This window comes from Eumetopias jubatus, unplaced genomic scaffold (assembly GCF_037043125.1).
Source record: "Eumetopias jubatus isolate StellerSeaLion01/CBP00866 unplaced genomic scaffold, mEumJub1_p1.0 scaffold_4, whole genome shotgun sequence".
NCBI classification, from domain to species: domain Eukaryota; kingdom Metazoa; phylum Chordata; class Mammalia; order Carnivora; family Otariidae; genus Eumetopias; species Eumetopias jubatus.
Genome location: NW_028274810.1, coordinates 158,536,671 through 158,544,266, shown reverse-complemented (window position 1 = coordinate 158,544,266; position 7,596 = coordinate 158,536,671). Strand labels below are relative to the sequence as shown.

Here is a 7,596-nt window from a genome sequence, read left to right as displayed (position 1 = left end):
CATGCAATAAGAATTTGGAATTATTCACAAATTTTGTGGATATTCTGAGGAATGGATGACATAAACCCTACTCTCATACAGAATCTCATAGAGAAAAACCACCTTAGAGGAGGATTTTATCCGGGGAAATTGGAACCTAGTCCCCAGGGCTTCAGGTCTCAGTAAAAAATTCCCACTCCCTATGAACACTAGCTATAAGGCTTACCTTTTAAGATCATGTATGTAGTTAGCATATCAGCAGTGACCTTTGAAACAAGATAAAGGGAACCCTAACCAGACTGGGATACACCTCATGGAAACTTAATCACCTTTGGGGCTGGCTTCATAATGAATGGAAGGAGGGATCCCCACTATTTTAAGTGAGGAAAAATTAGAACTATATTTGTTTATTTTTCAAAGTTGAATAAAATTCATGTGCTTTTACAGCCATTCCTAGAAAGATAGATGATTGATAAGTCAATCACTTAGCAGATACATGGATAATTGATAGATGAGAGGTTAGGTGGTCAGGGAAGTTAAATAGGTAGATAGATTGAGAATTAATAAGTAAGTAGATGGATAGAGAAATCGATGGATGATAATTGATAGAATATGCAGTTAGATAATTTTCCTAATTGTAAATATTTTAAAAATCCATGTAGTGATTACAAGAATAAGGACGTAAGTCCTTGGGCATCACTTTACCCATCACTGAATAGTGGTTACTTCAAAGATGCCTCTTTAAAATTCTTTAGGGAGAGCTACAAAACATATTTAACCAACCAAAGCTTCAGGCTAGATTTGCGTAAGGAGTTCATAATTATACAAATTAGGAAGAGGCCAAAATGATGAAGTTAATGTCTTTCCCAAATGAAGAAAAAAGTTAGTCAACTACCACAAGGCTAGAAAGTAGTTAAGCTGTTAATTAACAATAGTCTTAAAATGTCTTTAAGGCTGAAGACTCATTTAACTCTTACTGAGTGACTCTAGTTATATCAAGTGAGTTTTGCAGACACTATGGAAAAAATAAAACATGATTTCAGCCCTTACCAATTGCACAGTCTAAAAGAATAATGAATACATGTGAACATATAGCTTCACCATAAGGTAGAATATAATCAAGGATTAAAATAAATGCAAATTAAATTATACAAAGTACACCAGTGTAAATATTTAATTGTGGCTGAAAAACATCATAATTGATTTGGCATAATAATACTCAAAGAGCTCAACAATTAATTTAACCTCTATGATTTTAGGCAAATTACTTATCCTTTGTAAGCCTTAACTTCCTCATCTTGAACATGGTTTTAGGAATACCATCTATTGTGTGAGGTTTCAGGGAGGATTTAAAAAATAACCCATGTAAAGCATTGAAATTTTAAGCTTAGTATTGTTAGGATTTGTATGACTGTATCTTAGACCATTTTATCAAAACCATGCAAGATATTTTGACAGAAGAAATATTTTTGGCAAGCAGTCTTGATTGTTCAATAGGGAAAGATAAGAGGGCATAAGTTTCTATTTTAATAAAGTGTCAGTGGAAATAAAATAGATATAGTAAATATAACAGGTATTTCAGATTTCGAATAAAATTGTTAATTATTTTATTAATTACTCTATGCTTCGTTTGTAAAAAGTCGAACTGTAAAAGTTATTGAGTACAACAACCCCAGGAAAAGCTGATGAACAGATGATAGAAGTAGAGAAAAAAGTTTAAAGTATGAAAGATGAGGACAGTTTGACTTAGGTCAATAAAAGGGTTTTCATGACAAAAATGAATGGCCATTTTAATGATACTGGTGGAGGAATAAAGTGGGGGAGGGTAGGTACACAGAAATGAAGAGATGTAAATCATTGGATTAAAGAAAAAGCTGCAAGTAATATGCTAAAAAATGTTGTCAGTGAATTTTTTCTATTTAAGGCAATTTATGGGAAAGAAAAAAAATTGAAAAAATTAAAAAAAAATCCCTCAAAGAGACAAAAAAGAAAAAAGTGGTATAAAACACCACTGAAGAGAAGGGTATGTAGGAACACCACATTCTTCTATGCACAAAGTGCACCAAAATTCCTACGAGTTTTTTTTTTTTTTAACGAAATCACATATAGTAACACTGAGGAAAGCCTACTTTTTTTTAAAAAAAAATTAGATTGCATATAAGATTGAAGGAAGAAGAAAATCATAACTTCATGCCAAAAAAGTATAGTAAGTTTATTTGTGAGATTTTTCTACCCTCTCCACACATAGCATGTTAAAAAAATTGCAAGAATAAGCAAATTCAAAGACATGTACTCTGCTGAAAGCTAGATAAATAACTCTAATGAAACAGAAGTAGAATATTATTTGAGTTTGAAGTTACATGATTGCTGGGCTCTGGGCCTAGAATCTAGCAGAGATACTTAAGCTATTTCATTCTGTTAGATAACAGGAATTGAATGTTCTGCATGAAGTATGCAAATAGAACCAGAAAAACTTTGTGAAATGTGGGGCATAGAATGAGTCTCCCACATCCATAGAAGTGAGATTGAGTAAAACACTGGCATCGACCTGTGTCTGGATGCTCTGATGTGAGAGGACTAGGGAAAGTGGACACATTCTCTAATGGAAACATGAGTCAAATTTCCCACTGACATTTGGTCTGCTTCCCTCCCTCCCTCCCTCCCTTCCTTCCTTCCTTCCTTCCTTCCTTCCTTCCTTCCTTCCTTTCCTTCCTTCCTTTCTTCCTTCCTTCGTTCCTTCCTTCGTTCCTTCCTTCGTTCCTTCCTTCCTTCCTTGCTTCCTTTTTCTTTCTTTTCCTAAATCAGATATATTAACAAGGTACACACACATACTTCACCCATAAAATACCTTCTTTGGGACTATTTCTTATGGAAGAATAGAAGATAAGTCAACAATTTCCTCTCTGTGTAAGTTTAAAAGAAGCAGAAAAAGAGAGAGGAAAGGGTATGGGGAGACAGAGAATCCACTCCAGACTGCTACAGCCAAGAACACAGGGTTCCCTTTCCCCCCAGTTCTCAATTGTCCTGCCTGTACCTGAGGCTAAATCCCAGAGAGTACAACTGAGAAGTGGGGCTCAATTCTTCTGTTCAGTCTCCACTCAGGGAATTAAGATCCTATCTTTCACCACTAGGTATTTCCCTATTATGAATACTGGGGCCCTGATTGCCTTTGGCCTACCTCATGAGACAGTGATTCTATACCAAAAGAGGCAAGCCCAGAGGCTTCCCATAGCCCATCGAGTACTTAGCTCCTAGAATGTGGGTGTCACTCACTGAGAAGTTTGTCACTGTACCCACCCCAAGCTCCAGAGCCTTGGTGAGGGCAGGGGTAGGGGAAAAGAAGGAGACCATGAAATACATAGTTGGAAATGCCTTTCAAAGGCACTGTCTTCCAGCTTTGCACAGTGGCAGTATCGTAGCCAATGAGGTTTATCCGAGGAGTGATTATTGCTGATTCAAAGGCACTGTCTTTTTCTGCAAAAGAGTTCGGGGAATTTGCAGGCTAAGTAGAGGTTGTGGTGGTGAAATGCAATTGGGAGGGCGTTTTAAGATGTAGGCTAAAGTATCAACTTACCACTATACAGGAAAGTGACTGACTGGGAGTGGGACATTGGGGAAGAACCCGACTGGGGTCAGAACAAATATCCAACACTGACCATAGAAACCATTCCATCAAAAGAACCACAGTTTGATAGGTTAGTTGGCAGAAAATCTATGCCCCAGGGCATTATTGAAACAATTGCACAATAACCTGGAAATTAGTGGAGTTTAACAGGTGGGTGTGGTCAGGGAAAGAGAGGAAGGGAGCCCCACCTAACCACTGTTATCTCAAGGTGATTGTGGGTATACCCAAAATGGTGCACCCCTGAGGACCATATTTAGATTACCTCTGTGTGAAGGGAAAGAGATGTTGTTAAAATAATTCAGTGAGTCACTAAAATAATAAACAAGAAAATATCAATAACAAGACTCAGAGGAATAGGGTACCAGTACCCAGAGTTGCTAAAATATATTATCTAAAACGTCTAGTTTCTAACAAAAAATTCTGAGGCACGTTGGAAAAAAAAGCAGGCAACAAACTTCTTACAAGAGTGACTAGTTTTACCACAAAACAAAACAAAACAAAACAAAACAACAACAACAAAAAACCCAACACTTCAAAATGGCCATTCTAAACAGTTTTCGGAATTAAAGGAAACTGTGAATTAATAAATAAATGAAAGTATGTTGATAATGTCACATCAAATAGAGAATATCAATAAATAGAAGTCATAAAATAGAACATGAGAGGGGTGCCTGGGTGGCTCAATCAGTTAAGCGTCTGACTCTTGATTTCTGCTCAGGTCATGATATCAAGGTCCTGAGATGGAGCCCCATGCTGGTGCAATCTGCTTGAGATTCTCTCTCTTCCATTCCCTTTGCCCTTCCCCACGCCCCCCGCAAAAAAAAAAGAACACAGGAAATTCTGGAGTTGAAAAGGAAAAAAGTGAAAAAGTATTTCACTAGGGGTGTTCATAAGTAGATACAAGCTGACAGAAAAAGAAAATAAGTGAACTGAGAATAGATGGATAGAGAGCATGCAAGCCAAAAAAAGAGGGAAATAAGAATGAAAATAATTGAGAAGAGCCTCAGGAAAATTTGGGATACTGATTATCATATTGAAATACATGTAATGGCAGTATCAGAAAGAGAGGAGAGAAGGGAGAAGAAAAAAATATAGAAAAAATTACTGCTAAAAACCACCCAAATGTATTGAAAAATAATTTATACATCCAGGAAGCTCAACACATTCAAAGGAGGATAAGCTCAAAGAGATCCGCCTAAATGAAGACAAAATAGAGACTTTCTCAGATAAACAAAAGCTGAGAAAGTCTGTTACTAGCAGACTTGTCTTACAAGAAATATGAAAGGAAGTTCATCAGGCTGAAAACATTTGGCACCAGACAGTAATTCAAATACACACACTCACAGAACGAGTGCCAATAAACATAATTATGTAGATAATTACAAAAGACAGCACGATTCCATGTTTCTCCACCTTTGTTCACTTGATTAATTTTTAAAAACCCAATTGAATAAAGCAAATTTATTCAATGAATAAAATTGAATAGGTTTAGAAAAGTGTGGTTGACTGAGTAATGGCCCCTTGCCCAAGATGTCCACAACTTGATCCCTGGAACTTATGAATACGTGCTTTCTTCTACCTGAACAGTATGACAAAGATGGCATAAGGATAACACAAATCAGTGGAAAATCATGGATTATTCTGTGGGTGACACTCAGATAATAGACTATGCAAACGCAAAATTAGATCAGATTATGACCTCATTCCATAACCAAAAATACACAGAAGTGATCATTAAAACATCTTATGTATCTCTAACCCATAACTCCTTTCTCTACATTTCTCTCTTTTCCAGCAGGTTTCTAAAAGAGACATATCCAAAGTCCTTCACAAAGACAACAAAATCTGTTATGTCTAGGGCATCTGGTGCTAACACTAAACCAAATTTCTGAGGTTCTTGTTCACTTTCTCACTATTCCAGATACAGAAAAGCAGCTGTATTGGGGGAAGCATGTCTAAAAGATTCTGAGACAACATTTGACCGAAGCCATCTTTTGGAGAATTTTCTACCTGTACAAGTATGACAATTTTCTATTTGTACAACATTTGCAGAAGTCCTCAATTTTGTATTCCTACCAAACTTAGGGTTCATGGAAATGGATAGAAAGGCTGTGATTCATAATTAAAGGGGTTATGTTGGATGACAGAAGCACAACGCCAAAAAATCTGAACCTTCTGGATAAATGCGTTTCATCTAACCAGATGTAATTTAACAGGGACAAATGTTACATTCTGTTCTTAAGGCTTAATGATTTAAAGGCAGAAAAGCAGTCTGAGGAGAGTACAAAATATTAAGCTTTTATGTTGAACTTAGAAATATATGAGTCAGTAATATAATATGATCTTAGGTGATTCAAAAGTTAATGTGATCTTGTTTCATTAAAAGACAATGTATAGTCTAGAAGGAGTGAACTTTAAAGCTTATTCTACTCTTCTCTGGCAAGGGGATTTCTGAATACAATGGCTGCAGAAATACATTTGTTTTTAAGAGGCAAATTTTTAAAGAAAAATAATGTTTGAGTTAGCAGAATGTTGAGAGATAAAAAGCCATTGACTCAAAGTATTTACCACCATGTTCCAAGTGTAACATTAGGCAATGTACCAAGGAGGGAAACTATGAAAGGAATTGAGTGTGATATATTTTGTTATTGATCCCAGTTATTTTTTTTTTTTGCCTCTCTCTGTGAAATGATTGTACTTCCTTTTCCCCTTACTCCAGGGTTGGCCATTTGGCTCTGAAAGTGACTTGTGCCAATGACAAGTACTACCCCTGAGCAGAAAATCCGTGTGTGTTTCCTAAAATGTCTTTTTTTTTTTTTTTCCCTTACAGCCATACTGTCCCTGAAGAATCTGGTCTTTTAATGAAGAGCCTGTGTATCAGAGCCCCTGCTACCCTGCAGCCACACTAACTGGTATCGTGTGAGAGAAATCAATCGTTGTAGCTGCAGACACTGAGATTTGGGAGTTGTTTGTTATGACAACATAACCAAGTGAAATTTGACAATCGTTTTAAGTATGCTTAACTAGAACAAGACATTTAGGGAGATCACTGTGCCCAATTATCTGAATGGGTGTCACATGAAAAAATTATTAGACTTTATTTCTGAGGTCCCAGCAAATGCCCTGGGCAAGGATTTGTAAGACAGGTGAGGATGTGCTACAGGAGTGAAAAGCCTGAAAGTGTCAGTAGTTGAATCCAACCCCAAATTATTTATTGCTCATAATACTCGTCAGTGCATGTCTTTGAGGGCCCTGCTCCCTGTGGCCATTCAGATACTCCTGCTGATAGAAGTTCCTCCTATTTTGTAGATGTACCATCTAAAACATGATCTTCTGGTCACCAGAACAGAAGAAGAGACAGTTGGGAAGTCATGCACTGGCTCTTCTATGCATTGGCTCAAAAGTGACACGCGTCATTTCTGCCCACAGCTCATTAGCTGGGGTAGTCACATGGCCACATCCAGCTGTAAGGGAGCTGGGGAATGGTGACCAGAGCGTGCCATATTTGGTGAGCACTATGTCTCTGTCATAGGAGTGGGTGGTATTGAAAGACATAGTTGAGCTATGTATATTCATGAACTTTATCATGATTATGGAAGACACTGATGTAGAACAGATTGTTGACATAAATTCCCTGAGGGAATGATCAAGAGAGTTTATGGCCATTAATAGGATATGTGACAGAAGGCATTTATGGGTCCAAATCTCTTCTAGTGTTTAAACTATATAATCCTAAATTAGAAGATTTCATAAGTTTAAGTGAGATTATCACAATATTAGCATCCTAAATTAATTTTAAGTGAATATTATAATAGGTAACAAAAAGTTTCACAGTGTATTTTATTATTATAATTACACTTTATCTAATTTTGTATGATTTTTGGGAAGCCTTCTCATACTCTAAATTTTTCCTTTATTTGTAAACAATTCTAGTCTCATATTGACATGTACATTCCAGATTATAAATGAAAGCTTCCTTTTCCTATCTTTGG

General features: G+C 36.5%; 1 pseudogene; it reads left to right on the top strand.

The window, feature by feature from the left end:
• Positions 1 to 3,372: 3,372 nt before the first annotated feature.
• LOC148164625 (U4 spliceosomal RNA) lies at positions 3,373 to 3,440 on the top strand (annotated as a pseudogene).
• Positions 3,441 to 7,596: the final 4,156 nt, after the last annotated feature.